Source organism: Mus caroli, chromosome 1 (assembly GCF_900094665.2).
Source record: "Mus caroli chromosome 1, CAROLI_EIJ_v1.1, whole genome shotgun sequence".
Taxonomy (NCBI): Eukaryota; Metazoa; Chordata; class Mammalia; order Rodentia; family Muridae; genus Mus; species Mus caroli.
Window position 1 is genome coordinate 177,729,392 of NC_034570.1, and position 26,215 is coordinate 177,755,606.

Consider the following 26,215-nt stretch of genomic DNA (forward strand, 5'->3'; position numbering starts at 1 on the left):
AAAGAACCCAGATGTTCCTCAACAGAGGAATGGATACAGAAAATGTAGTAATTTACACAATGGAGTACTACACAGCTATTAAAAACAACGAATTTATGAAATTCTTAGGCAAATGATTGGAACTAGAAAATATCCTGAGTGAGGTAACCCAATCAAAAAAGAACACATATGATATGCACTCACTGATAGTGGATATTAGCCCAGATTCTCAGAATACCCAAGATACAATTCACAGAGCACATGAAGCTCAAGAAGAAGGAAGACCACAGTGTGGATACTTCTGTCCTTCTTAGAAGGGGGTACAAAATACCCATGGGAGGAGTTACAGAGACAAAGTGTGGAGCAGAGACTGAAGGAAAGGCCATCCAGAGACTGCCCCACCTGGGGATTCATCCTATATACAGTCACCAATCCAGACACTATTGTGGATGCCAACAAGTACTTGCTGACAGGAGCCTGATATAGCTGTCTCCTGAGGGGCTCTACCAGTACCTGACAAATACAGAGGTGGATGCTGTGAGCATCCACCCATTGGGCTGAGCACAGGGTCCCCAATGGGGGAACTAGAGAAAGGTCCAAAGGAGCTGAAGGGGTTTGCAGCCCCATAGGAGAAACAAAAATATGAACCAACTAGTACCCCCAGAGCTCCCAGGGACTAAACCACCAACCAAAGAGTACACATGGAGGCTCCAGCCACATATGTAGCAGAGGATGGCCTTGTTGGTCATCAAAGTGAGGAGAGGCCTTTGGTCCTGTGAAGGCACGATGTCCCAGTATAGGGGAATGCCAGGACCAGGAAGCAGGAGTAGATGGGTTGGTGAGCAGGGGTAGGGGGTGGGATAGAGCGTTTTTGGAGGGGAAAACAGGAAAGGGGATAACATTTAAAATGTAAATAAAGAAAATATCTAATAAAAAGTTAACTATTATAAGAGTGCAGCCTCCATTTCCATATATGTATATTTTATATGATGTCCAGAATAGAAAACCAGACTTACTTCCTCATTGCTTACTTCTTTTTGTGATCGTTTTTTATTTCGGTTTTGGTTTTTCTAAATGGAGGTTTTTAGTGTAGCCTAGACTGGTCCAGAATTGGCCATATAGCCAAGGCCAGCCTTGGATTTCTGATCCTCTTATTTCTACCTCCAAGGAGTTGTCTGGTACCACAGCCAGAGGTCATTTATCATTCCTGTGGTGAAGATAGTCATAGTCCATTGTCCCAGCTCTCAGCAGATCCAGTGCGCTCTCACAGTGCCCAACTGTGAGCAGCATTCCAGACCTGAGCCCTCAGCGGAGGCTTTGTGCCCATTGCTCAGAACCCCTATCAACAGTCTTCATTTTTCAGGTTTCATGAAGTACTTCATGCCTTGATTTCTTCCTAGTTCTTGTGCAACCATCGCTTCCTACTTGCCAGTGTCTGTTGCCCTCAGTCTTCTGTCAGGCGGCGTGCTAAAGCTCACCGGACCCATCACTCCCGTGTGTACACTCCAGTCTCTGCTCACCGGCCCATCACTCCCGTGTGTACACTCCAGTCTCTGCTCACCGGCCCATCACTCCCGNTACACTCCAGTCTCTGCTCACCGGCCCATCACTCCCGTGTGTACACTCCAGTCTCTGCTCACCGGCCCATCACTCCCGTGTGTACACTCCAGTCTTTAGTTTCCTTCTCACGTTGTCCAACAAGACTTGAAAATGTTGGTCAGAGTAGCCTGGGGCATGAGCCCAGCGATGCAGCCTTTGCTCCACGATTCTCAAACTATCCCCAACTCACTATTAATAATGATTCTAAGTCTTATCCTTCCCTCCTTGGAGACAGTTTTATGTAGCCCAGGCTTCTCTTTGCACTTAACATCCTAGGACTTCAGATCCTCTTGCCTCTGCCTCCCCAATGCTGATGCTCTCGGTTTATTCCGTGCTGGGGATTGAACCCAGATCTTCAAATATGCTAGGCAATCACTCTCTCAACTGAGCTATATCCGGGGGGGCTCTCATTTCATCTCTTCTTTTTGTTGAGGGGGGCTAGGGTTGAAATAAAATCTAGTTGGCCTAGAACTCACTACGTAGACCGGGCCGTTCTCAGACTCACAGAATTCTGCCTGCTGCTACCTCCAGAGTGTTGGGATTAAACTTGTGCACCGCCCTGGCTGACCTGCTCCTTATCTTTGATGCTCAGTGTGCCCTTACCCACTACATAGGAACGACTCTGAGACTTGACACTTGGGCCTCTCCCGAGGCAGCGTGGGTAGATAGACTGCCCAGGCTGTTTGGTTGCCAATTACTTGTCTGTTATAGCTGTGCGTAGGCACCAGGGAGCTGGCAGGTTTTCCTCAGCAAAGCCTCTGAAGAGCACCTTTTAGATGCACAGTGAACCAAGTAGCCCGAGGGCAGCTGTACAGAGAGAAATTTGGTAATTGGATCAACCACCTTGATGTAGAAGAATGAGGTTGCTCTTCCTTAAGTTTAGCCGTAAGCAGTGTTTACTGGTTCATTCTTTAAAAGAATGAAAATGAACAATGGAGGGGGGTACTAATTGGCTAATTTGGGGTGTCAAATTGTTCATGGAAGCAGCGAGTCCTGATTTTAAAGTCTAAGCAAGGTGCATGGAAGCAGTTAGGCGTCAGGGAGCCATTAAGCTTGCAGACGGGTAAAGGGACACATTGTAATTGCCGTGAGAACTGAGAGGCCCCTAGGAAACTGCAGCTGAGGTTAGTAACCTCACCTGTAACAGGCAGCCTTGGAACTGGCTACTGAGCGCCACAGAGCTTAGGATTGGATTCTTGGGACCAAATGGGTTTTCTCACCTTACGTGTTATTTATAAATTACCTATTTTCAAAATATTATGTGGCTGAATAATCCCTTTGTAAGAGTTAAAGTATAACATTTAAATGTTCTTTTGATGGGAAGACACGATTTCTCCTGCAAAAGGTCAACCCACAGGTAATTTGTGAGCACTTGCAATGTGCAGGCCTCGCAGGAGATAAGTGAGGAAGTCTGAGCTAACCAGAGCAGGGCCTTCGTGGTGCACAGTTGAGTTGTGGAGGCACGGATGGCTCATCTGAGCAGGAGCTATCATTGCTTTATAGTGTGTCCTGGAGAGATGAGACAAAAGGCAGAATCACCCCAGAGAGGATACAGACAAGCCGACAAAAGGATTCCATCCAAGTACAGCTGGATGAACCAGTGGGTGTTGGTGAGGTTACTCCAGGGTGTATGCTGACTTGGGCAGCTGCATCACCAAAGCCTGCTTCCGTGGCATGGTACCATGTGTGACCTATCCTGGGGCAGCATGGACAAAGTCCTACTTACCCAACATAGGTAAACGATGGCTCTACAGAAGCACAACTCGGTGAGCTACTGACTTCACCAGAACTACTTACAGGAGGACGGGCAAGCCTTTCTCTGCAGGAGAATGATGGACTCAAAGAATCTATCCCACACACACGGGGAAGGGCCTTGTGTCTTCCGTAGGCTCAGGGAGTTGCTTACTTCCTGGGTCTTGATAAGCTTTCTTCCAGGATAGAATGTCCCAGTACAAAGGAAACTGCCACTTACCACTGGATGGCAACTCCCAAGAGCCACATTAGTGGCATGCTATCCTCAGCCACATGACCATCTTCTCGTACCCTAGTGTTCTCCAAGACCATGAGGCCATGTGGTGGGGGCAGGACCAGGAATGATGGCTTGAAACTTGAAGTGAGTGTCTGGTGACAGAGCTCCATTAGCATCAACTAGCTATCACCATGTTGTGCTACATATCTGTTTCCATGACAACAGAGCCAAGATTATCACAGTAGTCTTTGTTCATGATGCTCAATGGTCATGTTGAGTCTGAGGGAAATAACTACCTCACACCACAGTTGTCTGGTGAGGCTGACAACCCTTCCCCATATCTTGCTGGGTGTTGTGCAGTAAAGTTAAGTGAAGTTAAAAGAATGATGGTATTGGACCATTTCAAAATAAGGCATTCTTCTCTTCTAGTCTCCTATCACATACTCGTAAGCTAATATGACCACTAATCCCATTAACTTTCAAGCTTTCTTTCCAGAACTTTGAGATGTGAAGTGGTCTTGGCACTTGGCACCACTGTTATTTACCACAAAGCAGGATGGCACTTAAGTAGGTAGCTTGACTCTCTGTCTCTAGAATTGGGGGACAATGCTACTGTCTCTTTCCGCAGGAGAATCATGGCCAAAACTAACAGTCCCAGAGAAAATCCCTTCACCTTAGCAGCTTCAGTCAACGTTGAACAGGGGTTCCCTGACATGTCACTGTAACCATACCTTTATCCAAGTTTATTTTTTCCTACAGTGCCTGCTTTTGTTACATAGAGATGCTGATGGTCTTAAAAGGAAGAAGGCAGGATGAGGGGCAAAAGCAGGTGATGGTGGATGAGTGACAGCACAGTGCCTGTCTGTAGATGTGTTATCTGGCCTTGCCTTCCTGCATAACAACTTTGAGAGCATCCCACAAGTGACCCTAAGCCACCCTGAAGTTCCTGTGTGCAAATTAAAGCAAAAAGAGTTCTCATGCATAGGCTAGTTCACTTGTGGGTGTGAACCAGGCAAAGTGTTGACAAATGTGAGTAGTTGACATCTTTGTCATCATCTTGGTGGCAGGGGGCTTATTTCTATCCATATGTGCAAACATAACCCCCAAAGCAAAAAGCAAAGCAAAGCAAAGCAAAGCAAAGCAAAACAAAGCAAACAGAAAACCCAGTTTAATAGAGGCCTAGTTTTCCTTACTTTAATGCTGAAACAATTTGTAGCTGCTCAAGACTTACCATGGTAAAGTACTTGTAGAACATGCACAAGAACCTAGGTTCTATCCTTGGTAACACACACACACACACACACACACACACACACACACACACACACACAAACTGATTATATCAAATGCATTTCATTTTGAAATGGTTGAAAATGGTATGGATTATAATCTTAAAGTTTGTTTAAGCACTATGAAATTTATTTACTATGTCTATTATTGGTATTTGATTAGGACACTAAAGTCTCTCTCCCTCCCTTCCTCCCTCCCTCCCTCCCTCCCTCCACCTCTCCCTGCCCCCTCCCTCCTTCCTTTCTTTCTTCCTCTGTTCCTTTCTCTCTTCTCTCACCCCTGTTGATTGAGTATCAGAAAACCCCATGTTTTCCCCAAAACTCATTTGGCAGAAGCGAGCTTAGATTAGATAATTAGATAATTTTAGTTCTTTGTGTGATGCTATTTTTAAATGTAATTTTTGCTAATAATGCAATTAGTTGTGATTTTTTTGCATAATTTGCAATAAGGTGCTCCAGTTTCCAGAGCCTCTGAGCCGCTGCTGACGTCATCAGTTTTACCTCTTGAGCAAGACTCGTGGAGCCCATCACTGTTCCTCCCTTGGCCCCTCCTCGTCGTGAAATGTTCAACAAGAGGCCACGAATAAAACCATACTGTTTGTTGAGTGGCAGGGATGCCAGTGGAAAACCACTCAAAATTACCTTTCGCACTCTGTCTCCAACCTCCGTCCTCATCGCTGTTTCCTGTACCTTTCAAGCTCCGCCCCCATGCTCCACCTAAGGTTTGGTTGTGGGTGACAGAGACTTGACCACGGAGGCAAGGGCATTGTGACATTTCAGTTTCCCATTCCTAAGGGGTTTCTCTAACAAATTCCATTAGCACTTTATTTATACTTCATAAAAGGGCCTTTTATTTTCTTCAAACAATATCCTTATACCTCTGATGATAATGCTATCTGAGGATTGAACTGTTATTTTTTTTTTTAAGTATATTTCTTAAGATGTCTCCGTATTGACTCACTTTCCTCCCTATCTCTTCTGGCCTGCTTAAAAGTCTGCCCACAAATCTTTCCAAGGAACATGGCTCAGGTCTAGTGGTTGAAAGGGCATCTGAGAGGGGTTTGGTGCCGACAGCCTACATCCTTAGCCTGCATGTTCAGAGCCTGTGATGCCCTAAGCTACACCTGTATCAATAGGACCTTCCGGAAGTCATCACCTCGAGCCTCTTCAGAAGCTTGCCCGGATGAGCCTCTCAGAGTGACAGGGCTGCATTTCCTCTAATACATTCCTCTTTGAACCCACTTGTTAGTCAAGTGTTGTGCGCACTAACTACAGAACGGACCCCGTGTCTTGGGCATGAATTACTCTTCCGTGCCGCCTCTGAGTGCCCCCCAGTTATGGATTACTTTGTTCTCAACTTGACAGGAACATAATTAGAACTGTTGATGAAATCTACCAAATTGTTCCTCCGTGGCCTCTGAGCTCAGGAAATTTGGCCGAGTCGTATTTGTCTCTGATTGTGGAGGCCTCAGCACTTCATATTAACTGTTATTAATGCACCTTCTAATCTGCCCGGGAATTGGTAACACGTGAAGTGAGCCCAGCCCTAATGACACCTTTCAATGAATACATTGGAGGGCTGTGTTCAAAGTTGCAGAAGGAAGATGCAGATAAATTCTCTCCTCTCTCTCTCCCTCTCTCTCTCTGTGAGTGCATTCTCATACACACAGAGACACACAGACACACACAGAGACACACAGACACACACGTTCATGCACCTTTGTATTGACATGCTAATGCCTTCGTCTTGACATGCTGATACCTCATCTGGAAAGCATGATTTCTTCAGACCTGTTCTGATCCCTCAGCTTCTCCATGAAGGGCTCACCTCCATGGCACAACTGAATTCTACATATCCTGTCTTAAGGCAAGAAGATAATGAGGAGGAGTGTAATAACACAGCTGTTGGAGTGAGCTTGGTCGGAATGGCTGCCTTGTTTCAGTTCCAGGCATCTGAAACATATCACTCACTCCTGTGGCCTTGTCATTCCCATCTGCAAAATAGGAATAGTAGCAGTGACTCACGTGATGGTTTTAAAGAATCACAGTGAAAAATTATCACAGATAATGTATCTTGATGGCTACCCAGAGGCTTGTGATAATATGGGAGCATGTAAGACTAACTTTTACCCTTCAATCATTAGAGCTAACTCTGGTTATATTGGATACTGGTCTTGTCATGGGGACAAAAATGTCTGACAGGAGCTATTTAGCTCAGGCAGAACTTATATGTTCATGGTTTCATGTTGGAGGCAGCATCATTGTCAGGGATCCCTGAGGTCCCATCCATGGTGGCCACTGTCAGGTACAGTGAGGCTTCCATGGACCAAGAAATAGAGGCAGTGATTCCATCCTAGCTCAAGGCTGGCTTTGCTGGCTGGCCATCATCTGTTCAAACACATTAGCTTGTGAACACCTTTCCCATGCAAACCGTCCCAGAGAGTATCAGTTCACACACACTCCACAGTGGTAAGAGCTCATGTGTGTGTGTGTGTGTATGTGTGTGTGTGTATGTATGTGTGTGTATGCATGTATGTGTATGTGTGTGTGTGTATGTGTGTCTGTGTCTGTGTGTGTCTGTGTGTGTGTATGAGTGTGTATGTGTGTATGTGTGTGTGTATGTGTGTGTATGTGTGTGTGTATGTGTGTGTATGTGTGTGTATATGTGTGTGTGTATCTGTGTATGTGTGTGTGTATGTGTGTGTGTGTTTAAGGGGTACTTTTAAGGTCATGGTCCTGGTTGTAGAAAAAGAATAAACTTCACAGGGTCACAGAGCAAAGAGACTTACTGGTTTTCTCTTGAATTCCACGGCCATTCTAACAAATGATTTTTATTTACTGAGACAGCTTAATCTTCTAAAACAAATAATAAAATAGACACCACTTAAGCATGTACCTGTGTGCCTCTGTTTCATTTGCTTTCATGAGTCCTGAGCTCCGTCTTTGCAGAGATTTCACAGGCTGATGTTTAATGCTGTGTGGGACACTGGGGCACCAATGGGTTGACAGATGCTCACTGAGATGTGTACCAATCAACCATTATCAATACAGTAGGGCAGGCTGGCAGGGAGTGAAGGAGACAGGGCGCAAGGCGAGCTACCGGTGAGAGGAGACTTTCAAGTTCAGCTTTTGCTTTCAACTCTTTACTAAGCATGAAAAAAAAAAATCAAGATCTGAAGTTTTAGGACCAGCCATGCCTTTTGGTTTAATGCATTGTGGTAGAGATTTATCCTCATAGTAGAGACATGTATGTATTATAAGCAATGCAGGGAATGTAAGGAAAGGATCTCCTTATCCCTGTGTGTGTGTGTGTGTGTGTGTGTGTGTGTGTGTGTATGCATGCTTTCACATGCATGTGTGTGCATGCTCTGAGAACATGATTTTGATTTTCCTTGTAGCTCAGTAGTTAGGAACACTTGTTACTCATGCAGAGTACCCAGGTTTATTGCCCACCATCTTGAACTCTATTTCCAGGTGGTCAGCACCCTTTTCCAATCTCCATGGGCAGCAGGCACTCACATACTTATAACTATTTAGCCAAAACCCTCATAAAGAGAAATATATAAATCTTTAAAAAAAAACCTATATAGTCTATAAATACTTCAAGTATTTTCAGCAAGAGTATTTCCTTTTCATTTCTAAGTTTGAAGTGTGTGTGTGCGCGTGTGTTAGTGATATATGTTTATACACATTATGTATAATCAGGACTGTTGTCAAGTGTCACAATTATATTCATTTTAACCTAGCAAGAGTGCTGTGAGTGTTGCTGGCATAGGCCAAGGCCCCTCCCTACAGGAATTGTCCCTGCCTACAATCTCACCTTGTCATGGGCAGGAAAGGTGATGTTCAGCCACGGCTAGTTTTATGCAGGAAATACTTATTTGTGTTTTAAGCAGAGACTGGCAAATAAGGAGACAGTAGAAAATCAGATGTGGGCCCTAATAATGCGTGTTGGAAATGTGAAGGAAACGCAAGCTTTCCTAATTTTCCCCCTGTTTTCCTCTGTTTCCAGCATAGGAATTTCTTCCTTTTTCAACCCTAATCCTAATCCACCTTCACAGGTCTTTGGTTCTGTTGGGAATGAGCCCTCTCTTCCTCATCTCCTTTGGCTTTTGGATATTGTAGTTGGTTACTCAGGTCTGGCAGGTGCAGACTGCCTGCGACTGACAAGGCACACCCTGCTTGCTGCCCTGTATCTGTTATACACCTTTTGATGCTCTCATATTAAACTTATCTGTGAGATAAAATACAAGGAATATCAGTTTAATCCCAGCTAAAGATCAGGGCTGGGAAGATGGCTTAGTCTGTAAAGCACCTACCATCCAAGTGTGAGGACCCGAGCCCAGATCCCCAGCCCACAAAAGCAAGGCATGGTGCTGTGTACCTGTAACCCCAGAAATAGGGAGTTAGAGGCAGACCCCAAAGCTTGCTGCCTGCCCAGCCAATTTAGTCAGTAGTGAGCTCCAGTTTCAGTGAGGGTCCCTGTCTCAGAGTGTAAGATAAAAGGTAATCTAAGAAGTACAAAAGTGACCTCTGGCCTCCAAGTGAGTACACATGCACCCACACACAGGCACAGGCACCAACATGAGCATGCACACACAACACACACAGCTGGATATCAAATATCCTACAGGAAATAGGCTATATGTGTGTTGAGAAAGATAGCTATGGAGGATGGGTCAATTGTAAGAAACTGCTTGGTTGCGGGGTGGTGGACATGATTTCATGATTCCCATTTTATAGGAGTCAGAGTCCAGAGGTTATGGTATGAGACCATGCAGTCAGTGAGGGGCAGAGCAGGGATTATGGTAGCTTCTTCATGGCACTTGTCAGATTCCAGGAGTCAGAAGAAAACACAGAGGGCCATGACGTATCCCGTCAGACCTTCAGACAGGTGTAAGGAAGTTCTAAAACCACAGGAGAATAATGATATTTCTCTAAAACCTTCTTTTGTTTGCTTTAAATCCTGCCAAAACCAGATCAGTCAGTCACCAAGACGTTTTAGTATAGTGTGTTAAGGTACATGCATGGGAGACCCGTGGAAGGAAATGAAAACCAACAGCAGTTATGTTCACATAGAAAGCTGCTGTCGATAATAAGCATAAACAATCGGTCTAAGACTTTTCTAGGATGATACTCTGTAGATCTGAGCTGTATTTCTGTGCAGTTTTGAAGCAAGTAGTGCTTGAGTGTCAATATCTGTTGAGTAATGAATTATCCCCGCCCCCCCGCCCCCCATCAACTTCTAATGTAGTTGGGAAAGAAAAGTTCCAGGCAGCCTCATAAAAGTCCCACAATAGATCTGGAAGGTCACTTGATTAGCTGATTGTTGGGAATGTCCTTGTTTAATTTGGTTGCTATGAGAAACACCATGACCAAAAGAAAGTTAGCGAGGAAATGGTTTATTGGCTTAGGCTTCCAGGTCACAGTCCATCATGGGGGATGTCCGGGCAGAAACTTAAAACAGAAATCATGGAAGAATAATGCTTTCTAGCTTGCTCTCAATCTCATGGTTAGCTAGAGCTCTCTTATACTTAGGCCCACAGTGGGCTGGATTCTCCTGCACCCAGCAATGATCAAGACAACTTCCTATAGGCATGCCCACAGGGCTCAAAAGACAAACCAAAGGATAGGAAGGCATGAAGCAACAATTTCAAATTCCCTTCTGAACCCCAACCCAGAAGTGATAATATTGCCATCTAGTTTATGAAGTATAAGTTTAACGTTAGCCAAGTATAGGTTTAGAGTCAGGAGAAAGACTCCTGGACTCATAGTGATAAATGCGCTGACCTTCTGTTTGAGTTGCTTTATCTGTTCAATGGGATCAGTAATCTTGACCCCAGAGACTTATTAGCAGAGTACACGATGAAATTGGGAAAGGTTTATTTAGAAAAGAAACTCACATGATAGCCAGCAGTCCTCCACAACACAATGGCACACTTGTCACTAACCCTGGCTTATCACCTCTCCTGACTTCTGAGGCAGGCTGTAAACTGTGCTGTTAGATATGGCTGGCAAGCCCAGATCTCACATCTAGCACATGAAACACAAGGTCGGTAGGTGCGCAGCTCCCTTTATTCCACGCCGTGCATTTGATACTGCGTTTCATCATGCCAGGTGTTTACCTAGCCAGATAAGAATACACATTAGATTGGTTCCATCAGCAGTGTTCATTGACACACTGATTGCACGCCGTCTGTATGTCTCTCTCTTTCTGATATATATATATATATATATATATATATATATATATATATATATATTCCTTTAAACAAGTTGCTTGGGTCGTGGTGACTTGAGCCCTTTATCATTTGGACTTACTTTGAACACTTTTCAAACTCAGTAGTGATATTCTGGTAAACTCTACATGCCCCGGCCTTGCCTTCTGCGCCCCTGGTTTGGTTAGTGAGAAATGAACAATCCACTTGAGTAGGAGCTTATTCTCCTACCTAGATGTTGCAAAACCAACACTGAGAGATCCTTAGACTCTGACAACGGATTGACTTTATTAGTTGAGAACATTTGTGGCAGGAGACAAAGATGAGTGCATTGATTTAGTTTAAATTTGGTAAGAGATGGAAGTCTCATTTCCTGCAATCAACTTTCCAGTAGTGGTGGACTTAAGATGCCCTTTCCCAATGCTTCTAGAAGGCCCATGCCAAGATGCTGATGTGGAATCATGTGACCTGAGACCCCTCTCAGCCTACCAAGCTCTGGAGAGTATAAGCAACCATAGCTGACTTACAGCACCAAGATGTCCATCTAACTACCATTGGACTTCCTCCCTGAATGGTGTCAAACATCAATTATCACAAGCACTTTCCCCTCTTCTGCTTCAGTTAACTTCCAGCGTGGCCACCTCAGGTTTTCCGGGTGTCTCCCCTCCACTTAGCTGAGGAGAGAGATATCTTTAACAAATCCCAAGTTCTCATCCCTGTGATGGTGCGCCATATCGCACAACTTCTTCCTGTGTGTTTGCTTGTGCAATCAGCATAGATGTTGTTTTCTACCACTTAATGTTTTCTCTCTAAAAATTAAGTACATATGTGTTGGGTGGAGGGGACAGCTCAGTTGGTGAAACGCTTGCCTAGGAAGCATAAGGACCTGAGTCTTGGTCTTGTAAAAATAAGCTGGGCATGGTGGCCATGGCATCTAAGCCCTAACTTGGAAAAATAGCATGTGATTCACTGGTCAGCCAGCTTAATTTATGTGATACATTCAGACCACCAAGAGAACCTGTCTCAAAAATATGTGGATGGTATCTGAGAAATGAACCACAAGGTTGTGAATTCTCTGTTTTCTACAAGCATACATATATGCACATATACACATGTAGCTGCACATGCATCTAACACACACATAAACAAACATGTACCTACACACACATCTGAGCACACATACACGCACACGAATACATGATTACATTTTGCTACTGAGGTTTTTTTTAAAGGAAGAACCTTCTGGCAATATTCAAATGCATAAATAATGTTTGGTAAAGTTGCATCTCAAATCTTACCCTTCCTAGGCTCAGGCCAGTGACAGTTCCATTCACACCTTGCCTTAAATGGCAAGAAGGGTTGTCCCCAGGCTGAGGCTTTCAGAACTGTCCTGTGAAGCTAGCAACATCTGCACCTCCTGCATTCCTCTTTCGGAGGGTGGAAGAGAATCTGTCTTTTCCCATTATGCTCTTTACTGTATGTGGCCAGGACATGGGGAGGTTCTAGTTACAAGAAAGAAGATGACCAAGAAACCAAAGCCAGGCAGGCCTCATGGCTCTGTGGTGTTTTCTGAAGACCACTGACCTTCTCATGGAGTGCTTGGTTTCTGTCTAAGGAAGAGCATCGGCAGACGGACAGGGAGGTTGTAGCTCTCATTTAGAAGCCGAGTCAGGTAATGCTTGTCCATCCCATTGGGTCTCAGAGAAATATGTGCTTCTGGACCACCATAATTGGAAGGGACTTTGGCCCATGGGCCTCTGTCTTTTGCAGTCCCTCTGTGCAAATCATACCAGTGTTTGACCATAGGAATCACAGTTAATCATCCTATCAAACGGGCTTACCACTTCATAAACTCCAGGAAAGACTGTTTTCTTTTCTAAACATTTAAATTACTCAGCCATTTTATGCATTAAAACCCAATTATAACTTAGGATATGGAAGAATTTGTAAAGTGATTCCCTGCAGGATCAGTGCCCAAGACTGCAGTCTATTTTTTGGTAGTTCCCACTCTCTCAGGTCTAGGCTTTCAAAACAAAACAAAACAAAACAAAACAAAACAAGAGTCCTTAAAACACAAAAAGCTCCTGACAAAGGATTTGCCCAAAGCATTAGTCACTAGTCTTAGCACAGCCTTGAGAAATATTTGAGAAAGAATGGCATTTAACTTGTACCCATTTGTACATGTGGTTAGGGCAGAAGGAATATAAACAAGGAACATTTTGCTGGTGAGAAACCTGTTCCCAGGTCCTGCAGATTTCCAGCCATTCCTGTTTTACAGAGCACATAGGAAACAGACTTGTTTATTTGTTAATTGTAATGGGAGGTAATCCATCCATGGCAACAATGTAAATATTATTTTGATGCTTAGGGAACCTACATTATGAAACCATAGGCCAGTGGCTATTACAAAGTACAAGTGTCTCAAAACTCCTTACACTAAGTTCTCAAGTCTGGCAAAGGCCGTTTGTGACCACTCCCCTAATCCCCAAACCCAGCAGTGGCCCTGCGCCTCAGGAAGAGGAGGCAAACAATGGGTCAAATAAGAAAACCTGTTAATAAGGAAGAGAAAGAGTTCAGCCCATGTTTGGCCTTGAAGGAAAACTTAGAAATAAGTCATAAGATTCAAAATTTCCTCAAGTGAATGAGTTTTCTTTTGGGTTTTACTGCTGGCACTAAATCAAAGCCATATCACTTCAGCATGTACAGCAAGATTGTGGCTTTCCAAGCAAAATGAAAGGAGTTGTGTTCCACTCAACCAACTTCACCCCAAGGCAGAGATCACAGGTCCCCAAATCATCAGGGGGTTCTTTCTCCAGCCACCCGGACAAGCCAAGGTTTGCAATGTGACTATAGTAAATAGGAGAATGCTGGGTTTGTTGATCTTGCCATCCTGATCCTTCCTTTTAGATCAGATGCATGGGGCTGGGAGAGAGTTTGTGACTGTGACACGTTGTTTCAGAAAATGCGTGAACTGGTATCCAGGCCCCTGGAGTCCAGGCAAGTCTCTTCTCACTAGCTTTCTCTCTGTCATTCCTGGTCATGTGAGAAGACATAGGGAACCAAGAAGGCTCACATACCAGTTAAACCCTTAACTTCTCTCCTTGAGTTCAACTCATCTTCAGCCTCAACTGAAACCAGAGGCAGCAAATGATGAGCGGGGTGGGAGTACAGCACACACCGCATCTCCAATCAGGACAGCAGCCTCTTTGTGGAGACCGAACTGAAACAAGCATCCGGGTTGTGTGACTTCTTTGTAAATCTGGGCGGTCGTATAAGTTTCTGAGATTTGCCAAACAGCACCCTGCTCGTCAATGGCTTCTCTTGTTGGGTATTTATAAAGTTCAAGAGCTTTGCTTACATTAGTTAAGTGCTGTGAACTGTTTCAACAGCCAGTGGCCCATTTATATAAACAAACAGGAGAACCTGACACCCAGGAGCAGCCCCAGTCTAAGGAGCAAAGAAATCCTTGATGACTTGGAGATAAACCTTCCCTACACCTGCCCCTGCTAAACAACAGGTGTGTGCTAGTGCATGCAGCGGCCCCGCTCAGGGGCAGGGCTGACAAGTGTGGATTCCCCACTATGAGGCTGTTTTCATCAACCCAGCTGTGACTATCCTGCTGAGGAGTGTGTCTGTGACCACTTCAGTACCACTTTTCGATGTCACTCTCTTGTTGATGGCCATTCCATTGGCAGCTGTGTTATGATATTTTAGTGTGTGATAATTATTTCACATGGTTCCTAATCTACACCGAGCATGCTGAAACTCATAAGGAAAATCCATTCAAGAACAGGGCCGTTTTCAGGAGGTTTGGTCGTGGTCTGCTGTTTGCTTTCAGCTTGGGCACAGTTGTTCATTGACACATAGGCTAGCCATCATATGCTTATATGCATAGGTTGGAATTCAACATCACATTCTGCTATCTTCAAAGAGCAGCCGCCACCCTCCGGAGTAATAAACTTCTTCAGCTTTACAGGTAGAGCTGCAAAGGCCTCCTTGAAGACATTGAGGGCTTTGCGCCAGTTTCCAGACAGGGTGTGGATGACAAAGACCTAACCCCTTTCCTTGCTCATCCTATGGGATACAGTCATGGATGGACAGGATAGTAGAACACAGAGATTGCCGCCTGGACTCTGACATCTATGGTCTGGGTGCACTGTCGCTTGCACTGTGCTACCCATATTGAGGTTATACTCACCTACAACAAAACACCACTGTGAGACTGAGTGAATAGTCAACTTAATGTTTTAGGTTGAATCCTAAAGAGTCTTTGACACTTGACTGTTCCTCAGAAAGAACCAGGACAATTTTGGTTGAAAGCAGAAAACAATGTTTCCCAGCAAAATAGAAAGTCCCAGAAAGGAACAACTTCCAACAAAAAGATGGAGTTAAGGACTGGATGAAGAGAAACGGGTATTTGCCAGGGAAAATGAGCCACACACCTGTGTTGAGAGGCAGGCTAGGCAAACAAGAGGGATGGCAGTTGCCAGGAGCATCTTTGTCGAGCCATCCAGGGGTGGTCTCATTCTGCTGCATCCGTATTCGCTTGGGCACTTATGTGAATGACACACACACACACACACACACACACACACACACACACACACACAGCTGAATCTGCAAAATAATCCAGGCTCTGGAAACCTCACTCTGTGACTTGGACGTATTTTCAAAGTTATCTTAGTCAGCTACTTCCAGCTCACATGGCAAAGCATGTGGAGCCATGAGAGAGCAGATGAGGGAAGGAGAGCCTTCAGCAGAAAGGGCCAACTGGCCTTCAAGAATGCTGTGGGAGCTAAGTATGGAATCTAAACGTTAGCAGAGGTTTACCGCTCTCTTTGGCCCTTCATGGGTGACACCTCTGACCTCTTGTCAACAGTCTTAAATATCAAGTAATTTATTAACCACAGCACGCATTGGTGGCCAATTGCAAGGCAGCCCACTGTTTATAAGAGGCTTCACCCAAATGCTGGGTACTCAGCAGAGAATCTCTCGGCAGCAGAACCACCTGCTCTCCCTTGACACATCTTGGTTCACACAAGAACTTGAGAACACTCCTGAATTCTTGAATGAATGCCTAGAGTCAAAAGGCTTACCAGCAGGATAATTTGACGTGAAAAGAAAAGATAATATATTGGAGATAAGAAACGGCTGTGATCCTAACTGGCGGTGGTTTGCTTAGACAGAAGGTGGAGGAGATATAACCAGGCATTTGCTTTTGTTTTGCCTATAGAGTACACCAGCTTTCAGGACGTCATTTTTCTCTCTTCCTGCCGCTATTGCATATTTTGAATATTGCTACCACCCTAAAATGTCTCAATATTTTCAAAGGGAAGTGAAAAAATACACTTCAAATATTCAGGAGCAAATTTATGTATGTATGTATGTATGTGATGTATGTATGTATATATGTTCATTGTGATTTGAAGCTAGTCTTGATTCTGTGTTGGAGGAGGGATGTTGAAAGGAAACGGTCACATATTACTACATTGCAAATGGCAGGGATGGACAAGGAATATCTATCAGTTCTTGGCAATTTCACTCATAGATATAATGAATTTAATAATATTCAATCCTCATTCCTCTCTTGGGCTTCTTTCCCACCTCTGGACCAACAAGACCCTCTCCTGCTTCCATGTCCTTCTCCCAGTGACCCACTAAGCTCCACTAGGGCTGCCTGCAGGAGCAGGGTGAAGGTATTTTCTGGATAATTCTCACCTCACTAATGCCCACACCACTGAAGAAAATTACCTCCTCTTCCCCCAACAACCATTAACTGCCCGCTGCTGCTCAGGGAGTGGTGGGGCCTCATCCAAGGAAAAGTATTGGACCACTCAACTTGTGCTGGTGGTGGTCGCAGCTACTGTGAGTTTCTGAGTCCTCTGCCATGCCGTGTTCAGAGGACAGCATTTGCTACCACTCTTCCCAGCCTCAGACTTGAACATTCTGTGTCCTCTCCTAAAATGATCCTGAGATGTGGGTAAGGAAGACGTCTAGTCGTCTAGGGCTGGGCACTTAGCATGAATGTCAGCATGGCACAGTGTTTTCAAGAATTGTGTTGTGAAATGAAGCTTTTCTTCTCATTCGAATGCATCTCCATTCTGTCTTGTAAGGATTTCCATCCACTCCCCTGGAACTAAGGCATCCCTCCCTGGAGGTCCTCCTCCATTCTCCAAGTGGGTGACATCCTCCTTCCTCCTTTCCTCCACTGCACCCCCTTTCATTTGTGACAACCACTCTATTTCTTGGCAATAGTGGGGATTTTTCCTCTTAATGTATTGTCTGTGTTCTGACCGTATCTGTAAGTGTTTTCCCTGTCCCGAGCTATGCACTGTGTTCTTCACTGGGATCGGCGTTTGAGGTAGTCATTGGCTCTGTACAGTTTGTGTTCTGTGTAGGCATCACGCCTCCTTTTAAGGTTACTCACAGTTAATCCTTTTGTCCAGAGCTGGACTGGGCTCATTTGAACAGTAAGCTGAGTATAACGTGGCAGAAACAGAACCATGTAGCAAAACTAGTTTCTATCAATTCAACAACGAAATTGCAGAAGAGCTACTGAAGACCTACTAGGTGCCAGACTGAAGACCCACTAGGTGCCAGACTGTGATGGGTATTACCAGAAATAAGAGTCTGGGAAAGATTACCTAGGCTTTGCTCTGCAGAGATTTTGCTGGTAAGACAAAGGACTATGCAGAATGTAAGCCCAGACATCAGAAATTTTTCATCATTGGCATCAGCTGGGACAAATTCTTTCAGGTGGCTGCAAGAGGAAGCTTCTGAAAGAAGGAGACATGGAAGAATGGCAGGCAGGCATGCATGCTCTGATTTGCTGATTGTCCTTGTTGGTGAGATATGGCACTGATAGAGAGATGGCTCAGTAGGTAAAGTGTTTGCTTCCCAAACGTGAAAACCTGGTTTGGAACCTCAGGACTCACCTACACTTGGACGTGATAGCACCTATATAATTCCTGTGCTCATGTGGTAAGGTGGGGCACAGAGACAGGAGAGTCCTCAGAAGGCCACTGGCAAGTTGACCCTACACGGCAGTGAACAAGAAAGCCTGTCTCACATAAGGCAGAAGTCGAGAGCAGGTACCAGAAATTGTCTTCTGACTCTAAAAAGCACTCAGAGGAACCCTTTGCCTAACACACACACACACACACACACACACACACACATACACACACAGACACGAACAGACAGATTTAAAAAAGGAGAAACTTCATTAAGGAAAAAAAAATCCTAATATACAAAGCGGTAGAAGATATTTTAAAACATCACACCAGTTGGAGGATAGCTTGCAGCTGGCTCCTGTCAATCAGAAGAGAGACCAGAAGAGCAAGGCAGATGGAAATATGTTGATGATCTAGGTGTCTGATGCCCCAGAATGCCAAGTTCGTTGCTCACTGCTTGGTAGCTTTCTCTTCTTTGTGACAACATTGGATAAGGACTTGTAAGCAGCTGCACTCTCTGCCAGAGAAGGTGGCAACTGACATGCCCACACCCAGCCCCCACGGCCAGCATGCCAGTGCAAAGGCCTCTTGCAATATCAACCTATTAATTGGTAATACAATGACAAACCATCACTTCATTTCCTTCCTGAAGGGAGACAGCTTCCCTTCTTCCCAGATAGCTGTCTCCAGGGGTTTTAAGAGAGAGAAATAAATGTATATTAACATTTGCATTGTTGTTAAAAGCTGCTGCTTCATCTGAGATATAAAGAAGTTTGCTGACCCGAACATTGTCAGAGCTGTGGTGGAGACATGTTAACTGTATGTACGTGTTTTTTTAAAAAATAAAAGTACAGAGGGACCAGGGAAGGCACAGACAAGTTATTTAAATCCTGAATACAGTCAGACCTCATATGCATTGTTTTAAAAAAAAAAAAGCCCTAAAGAATTGCACACGGATTAGAGGGATGAATATTCTATTATTTCAGTCTGTTCTGCTGAGCTTCTTATTGTGACTTTATGCTTCGGAAACCTGCTCGGAATTTGGCTTTGCCGTGGTCGGCAGTAATTTTAAATGTGTATCAAGCACTTGATAGTGTATGATTTGCGTGCGGTTGCATTCTTATTCCCTAAATTTTCTACCAATTTATTACTTTTTTCATACTGTTTTAATATTTCAGGATGATGAATATATACAGCATCATTAAAGGTAAATAAAAAATGCATGAAATTAAAAAATGGAATATTAGATGTTTCTTTGCCGTAATCCCTGGCCCAATAGGAATGAGATGCCTCTGTTCTACCAAGTAATCCCCCAGTGTGATTAGGAACCTGGGAGTGTCCGCTCGGCCCACATAATATTTGTATCCTCTAAGCCTATTTATGTAAGGTTCGAGTAAAAGTTGTTATTAGAAGGACCTATAAACCCATTTTACATTTTAGAAAGATGGGCTGCCTCTTAATCATTTCCAGCTTTATTTTGTCACCGGAGTCCATGAAGACAGTGTGTTCCTAATTCACTTTCCAGAACGCTGTCAGTCACTCCTTCCTTTCCAGACTCACGAGATACATTGGCAGTTCTATAGGAAGACACTTTTAAGACCATGGATTGAAATGGATTGAACTTGGTTCATTTGTATCTTAAAGCCTTTTTAAAAATCTGTTGGAAGGAGTCAGTTTCCCAGTGTCTTTGCATAACCTTGAGGGACACTGGAAAGTTCCAGGCACCTTTCTTGATGTCTGTTTAGGACCAGTTGTCCCCAAAGTATTTTCTCTCTTAGAGTATGGTCTGCATCGACTCACAAAGCCCTGGTTTTGTTTGGTTTTAGTTTCTCATTAATTACAATAAATTGCATTTTCCTATGAAAAAATTTATACTCTCCTATAAAACTGCTCAAGTTTATTATTATTTTTGAGCCAGAAAGTGCAATAGTTTGTAAAGAGAATATCTGGATGTAAAAAGACCAAGAAATATTTTCTCTAAATCATAAAATAATAGTCCTATGTAGGTGTCTCATGTCACTAGAGTGACTTCTTTGGGAAGATAGTTTTGTTTTTATTTTTTTTGAGCAAATCTTCAGTGTCTGTTAGGGGTTTCTAATAAAGAAAGGTTTTCAAAACCACACCAGAGTCATGGAAGGCATCTTTCTTTCCTCCACTTGTGTGTTAGCAGACACTGAACTCCACCTGGTGAAACTTAGGTCCCTCACATTCACAAATATTGATCCACAAGTTGCAGAACAGAAGTCTGGGATTTCAGGAGAGTGGGGTGTGTCAGATTGGCAGCTAAATTCCGAGAGCCTTCCTGTAAGCGTGCTACATTCTGGTTTATTATTTACTCACTTTTAAACCTAAACACAAAAGCCAGTATTCTCCATTCCTTGCAAACCCAAGTCCCGATTGGTGAAGATGGATAGCTCTTTCTTTTTCTTTCTTTCTTTCTTTCTTTCTTTCTTTCTTTCTTTCTTTCTTTCTTTCTTTCTTTCTTTCTTTCTTTCTCTTTCTTTCTTCCTTCCTTCCTTCCTTTCTTTCTTTCTCTCTCTCTTTCTTCCTTTCTCTTTCTTTCTTTCTTTCTCTCTCTCTTTCTCTCTCTCTCTTCCTTCCTTCCTTTCTTTCTTTCTTTCTCTCTCTCTCTCTCTTCCTTCCTTCCTTTATTTCTTTCCCTCTTTCTCTCTTCCTTCCTTCCTTTCTTTCTTCCTTCCTTTCTTTCTTTCTTTCTTTCTTTCTTTCTTTCTTTCTTTCTTTCTTTCTCTCTCCTTCTTCCTTCCTTTCTTTCTTTCTCTTTCTTTCTTTCTTTCTTTCTCTCTCTCTCTTTCTTTCTTCCTTCCTTTCTTTCTCTCTCTCTTTCTCTCTCTCTTTCTCTTTCCCTCTTTCTCTCTCTCTCTTTCTTTCTCTCTTTCTTTCTCTCTCTCTTTCTCTCTCTCTCTTTCTCTTTCCCTCTTTCTCTCTCTCTCTTTCTTTCTCTCTCTCTTTCTCTCTTTCCCTCTTTCCCTCTTTCTCTCTTTCTCTCTCTCTCTCTCTTTCTTTCTCACAACAAATAAAAGTTGTAAGTATTTATTATGTGCAGCATGTTATTTTGAAAATAGGTGTGCATTATAGGGTGCTTAAATTAAGCTAACAGAAGTGTTACCATACAAATTCTCCATTCTGCTCCAACGTTATCTTATTAAATCTACAATTAGAAGCAACACTGCTGCTAAGCGACCCCCTTTCTGAACATCCTTGAACGTGCAGAATTTTAAAGTCATGCTTCTTTTATACAAATACAGATGATATGGGGAGGGTACCTTTTAGAACTGTGACTGGGTGTGCTAGGCGTATGTGTGTGAGCACACTTCTCTCTCTCTCTCTCTCTCTCTCTCTCTCTCTCTCTCTGTGTGTGTGTGTGTGTGTGTAAACATGGTATGCATTTCTGTGAATACATGCGTTCATGTGTGTGCTATTTGTAGGTCAACATGTAGCTCTGTTCTTCAGGCACAGTCCATGTTTTGTTATTTGACACAGTCTCAGTTGGCCTAGAACTCGCTAACAAACTTAGTCATGAAGGAGCCCTCCCATGCCCACCAAGCTCCCCCCTCCCCCTTGACCATCTGCATTGGTCAAGTTCAAGTGCTCAAGTTTGCTTTTTGTTTGGGCAGAATTGCTGCAGCTTTACTGTAGTATTGTCTGCAAGTCCATGCACGCACTGTTCGCAATCACGGGCATTTTAAATATTTTTCTTTGCAAGTTGATTTCTCTAAGTCAGCTCCAAAATAAGCAAAAACAAAACAAAACAAACAACAGAGAAACCAAACAGCACGTGGCCCGCCGTAGACCCCTAGATGAACTTTGCCACTAAGAAGGCATTTCAGAACTGGAGAGGGAAGTTTTAAATAGTCCACACACTGATGCTACAAAAATCCATCTGAGAGCATGTGCTTCCCCATGGTCCTGTGACAGCCTTTGTCCATTGTGATCAGCTCAGCGGAAATCTGAGCCTTCTGCCACCAGCTGTGCTGAACCCAACTCCAAAGTCTCAGGTTGCTCTGGCAGAGAAAGCCCTGCTGTGCTGCTAGGCAGCTTGTAGCAGCCTGGGATGCTGTGAGCCTGGGCGGGGCTGAGGCTTGAGCTGGGTGGTCCTGTTCCCAAGTAGGCAGGTGGCACAGACCCCAAGAGAGCTAATCTTCTGAGATTCTCTGGGTGGTTAGGAATGTAGTGTCTCCTCTTTCTCAAGGCCCTACTCCAAAATACCATGCTCTGCAGCCCATGTGCTAGACAGAAGGCGGTGTGACTGGCTTAAAGCTCAGGCTAGGCAACCAGCTCCTGTGACCTCAGGCTAGTCCCTCACTTCTCTGTATCTTACTCCCCAATTTGTAAAGTCAGGATAATAATAAAAAATGCTCTTTGAAGGACTAAACATGTAAGGCTCTTAGCTCGTGCCTGCTGCACAGCGATCAACCTCTGCATGCTACTGCCTCTGTATGTGCAGTGCTTTTGACTTTATAAGAGAAGAGGCTGGGGGAGTAGGTCACCAGCTCAGCGCAAGACCACTTAGCCAAGAGTAGACCAGCTTCATGCTTTTACACTACTAACCTAAGGTGCTCTGCCTGCAGGCCCTTCACATTCCTATTCTAGGCTAACAGTGGGAAGGCACAGCCTCACCCAGATCGACCTGACCTGATACATCTCATGCTCTCTGTGCTGATGATAAATGAAACAAAGAATGATCTCTCATGATCGCTGCACTTCGAACGCTATTGGACTCTTCAAAATCTATGTTTTGTGTGCTTGGTGATTTTGGCATGTTTAAGGGGAGCAGGGCTTGTGGGGGAGGGTATAGGGAACTTTTGGGATAGCATTTGAAATGTAAATAAAGAAGATATGTAATAAAAAAAAGATATGATTATACTTGATGTAGACATTTAAGTGAACTTTGAGCCAGCCTGAGCCTGAATATGGCAGGATTTATTTATTTATTTATTTTACTGTTCACAGTGGTGAAAGCCCTCTACAGTCTTCTGCAATGACATAGAAGCTTCTAGAATAATTCTAGAAGCTGGAAATAATTCTAGAGAAAAACACATTTTCTAAGTGAAAGACTGAAGTAAGTGGCAAAACATTATATAGAAAGGTTACACATCTGTGTATCAGGCAATATCAAAAGTATGGACTATGTTTGGGTTGTGTATCCTGTGTGAAATCAACACTCATAAATTAATGTGCAAGTTAATACCTGGGTATGTCTAAATGACTAGTTATCAACTGAGAAGAAGGGTTGGATTTGCCAGTTATTGAGTGATTTACATACACACAATGCTCTCAATAAACAAACAAAACAATTTATGCTTATAGGCATTATGTATTTCAACTTCTATATTCTGAACTTCATTCTGCAGATGGAATTTCCATTCATCCCCCAAAATAAATACTAAATAAGCACAAGTTGGCTGCTCTTGTCCAGGGCTCAGCCAGCCTGTTAAGTTGGTTGGTTGCTAGGTAGGGTTCAGTGGTCCAGGGGGCAGGAGCATTACTTCTCAGAAGTTGACAGCAATGTTGTCATAGTTATGTCAGGATCTGAGTGTGTGTGTTTGTACGTGTGTATGCTCGAGAAGCCTTTGGGCACAGTAGCACATTTAGGTGGTAATGCAAACTGGGAAGTAATTGGGTTGAGGTGCTCCTGAGATATTAGTGGCGCTGCAGGCAGGAAAGCAGGCATTGGAAAATAAATGACAAATTAGTATGTGTAATCTCTTTATTGTGAATCAGATGCCACGGCAGAGGTTCATAACACATTAATAAACACCAGTTAATGCAAGGGAGACCTATTCCTGAAACTCACAGGGGCAATCGGAGTACTTTCCCAAGAATGTGAGGGTGGAAGATGGGGAGCTGAATTAGCAGTGCAGTGCTGGCTGTCCCAGTGGGAGGAGCTAAGAACCCACATACATGCTTGTTGGGAATGGAGGGCTCCCATAATCCTAGTGTGTGGGGCTAGACCTAGGGCATCCCCAGGCTAAGCTACTCCATAGGCTGGCTGAGTACAAGCTGAGCTCTAGTTGAAAATGGAGCATGACTGAGTATGGTATCTCATATCAGTCTCCGACCTCTACATCTTCATACATGCTCACATATATGGCCACACACATGTACCTCACTCATGTGAACATTCATACACATTTCACACACACACACACACACACACACACACACACACACACCATACCACATACCACATAAAAAAATAACATGAATTTACTAAATAATTTCTCCTCTAGACAGCACACATTACATCTAAAACTAAAGAACATGCCACAGGTGTCATTGTAGTTCGGAAGCACAGGTGGACACTGTCATTCAACTCCACCTGCCTGAGCATCTCACGTCTCTAACAAGCTGAAGACAGGCAGGTTTTGCTCTTTCTTTTCGTTTCTCACAGACGAGCTACCTAAAGGTTAGGGCAGTCAAACGACTGAGCAAATGCTGTTCAGTATTGGTCAGGTAAGAAGTGAAGCCTTAATTTTCAGGCTTCAAAACTTATATCCGGTGATCTCACATCCCCATCTATGTCAGAATAAAAATCAATATTCATTACAATTATGTAATATAAATTTTCATCTATCCTGAGGTGACTCAGACCCCTGGCCTGCAATTACAAACGTATCTAAATCCTAAATTATTAGTAATTTACTGTTCTTGATAACACAAGGCATTAGAAGACCTCCTATGTATGAAAATTCTGAGACACCCAGAGCTGAGCCTTGGTGTGTCCACAAGTGTCACTCAACAGGCTTGGCATGGCCGCTGATCTCTTGTTCCGGCTCTTGTCTGACTGAGTCATGTGTTTAACAAGCAAAGCTATGTGAGTCATGGGGTTTCTCTCCCAGCATCTCCAGTGCATGAGTCAGCTACCACCGCTCACGGGATCCTTTAGTGACTAGGCGCCATCCATAAACCCCTCCAGCTGAGATCTGGTCACTCTGCCAGCTTGTACATCTCTGTGGTGAGCCATTCAGCTGGGTGCGCTATTTTGTCTTAGTTAACACGATGTTCTGTAATTGTCCTGGTGTTTATTATAAAGGTGATGTTCTTGCCTGTGGAGTTCTTTCTATTTTTAATGTAGTCAGCCCTTCCCTTGAAGCTGTTTAGCGTAGAAAATGGGCACTAACTTTATGCTTGTCAGTCTGGACTAGGGAGGCTTGGGGTAATTGTGATCCCTTTTGTTTGTTTGTATAAGGACACAAGCTGTGACATCAGTAGGAATGAGGTCACCTGAGATATTGGAAAGAGTTGGTGATGTCCTGTCAAGGTCACGGAGGAGAGCTGGTAGGAGAGCTTTACCAAGAAGTGCTTGCTGACAGGAGCCTGATATGGCTGTTCCCTGAGAGGGTCTACCAGCACATGACTAATACAGATGCAGATACTCACAGCCAACCATCAGGACCCCAATAGAAGAGCTAGGGGAAGGACTGAAGGAGCTGAAGGACATTGCAACCAGATGGGAAGAACAATATCAACTAACCAGACCACCCAGAGCTTCCAAAGCCTAAACCCCCAACCAAAGAGTACACACACACACACACACACACACACACACACAGAGGGATAGATACATATGTAGCAGAGGACGGCCTTATCTGACATCAATGAGAGGTGGGGTCCTTGGTCCTGTGGAAGCTTGATGCCCCAGTGTGAGGAGATGCTAGAGAGGTAAGGCAGGAAGGGGTGAGCGGGTGGAGGAGCACCCTCATAGAGGCAGGAGGGGAGAGTGAAGGTGATAGGGGCTTTGTGGAGGGGTAACCAGGAAGGGGGCTATCATTTGAAATGTAAATGAATAAAATGATTAATAAAAAAAGAAGAGGAGGGCTGGGGCTGGGGCTCAGTGGTGGAACACTTGTTCCACATGTGGGAAACTCTAGGTCCCATCCACAACGAATGAGACCTGCGCGCTGTGTGGTTTGGTGGTTATGTTTGCGCTAGAGTTATCACAGTTTAGAAATTGTTTATTTTATTTATTTACATATCAAATGTTATCCCCATTCCCAGTTTCCCCTCTACAAAGCCCCTATCCCCTCTCCCTCCCCCTGCTTCTATGAGAGTGCTCACCCACCCACCCACCCACCCACTCCTTTCTCAGTGTCCTAGTGCTCCCCTATGTTCAGCAACAAGCTGTCCCTTCCCAGTGATGCCAGATAAGGCCATCCTCTGCGGCGTATGCAACTGGAGCCATGGATC

General features: G+C 44.0%; 1 protein-coding gene across 9 annotated transcripts in view; it reads left to right on the top strand.

Annotated features, from left to right (window-relative positions):
- Window positions 1-26,215, top strand: part of Esrrg (estrogen related receptor gamma) — a 606,111-nt gene that overhangs the window by 278,791 nt on the left and 301,105 nt on the right. The window lies entirely within an intron of this gene.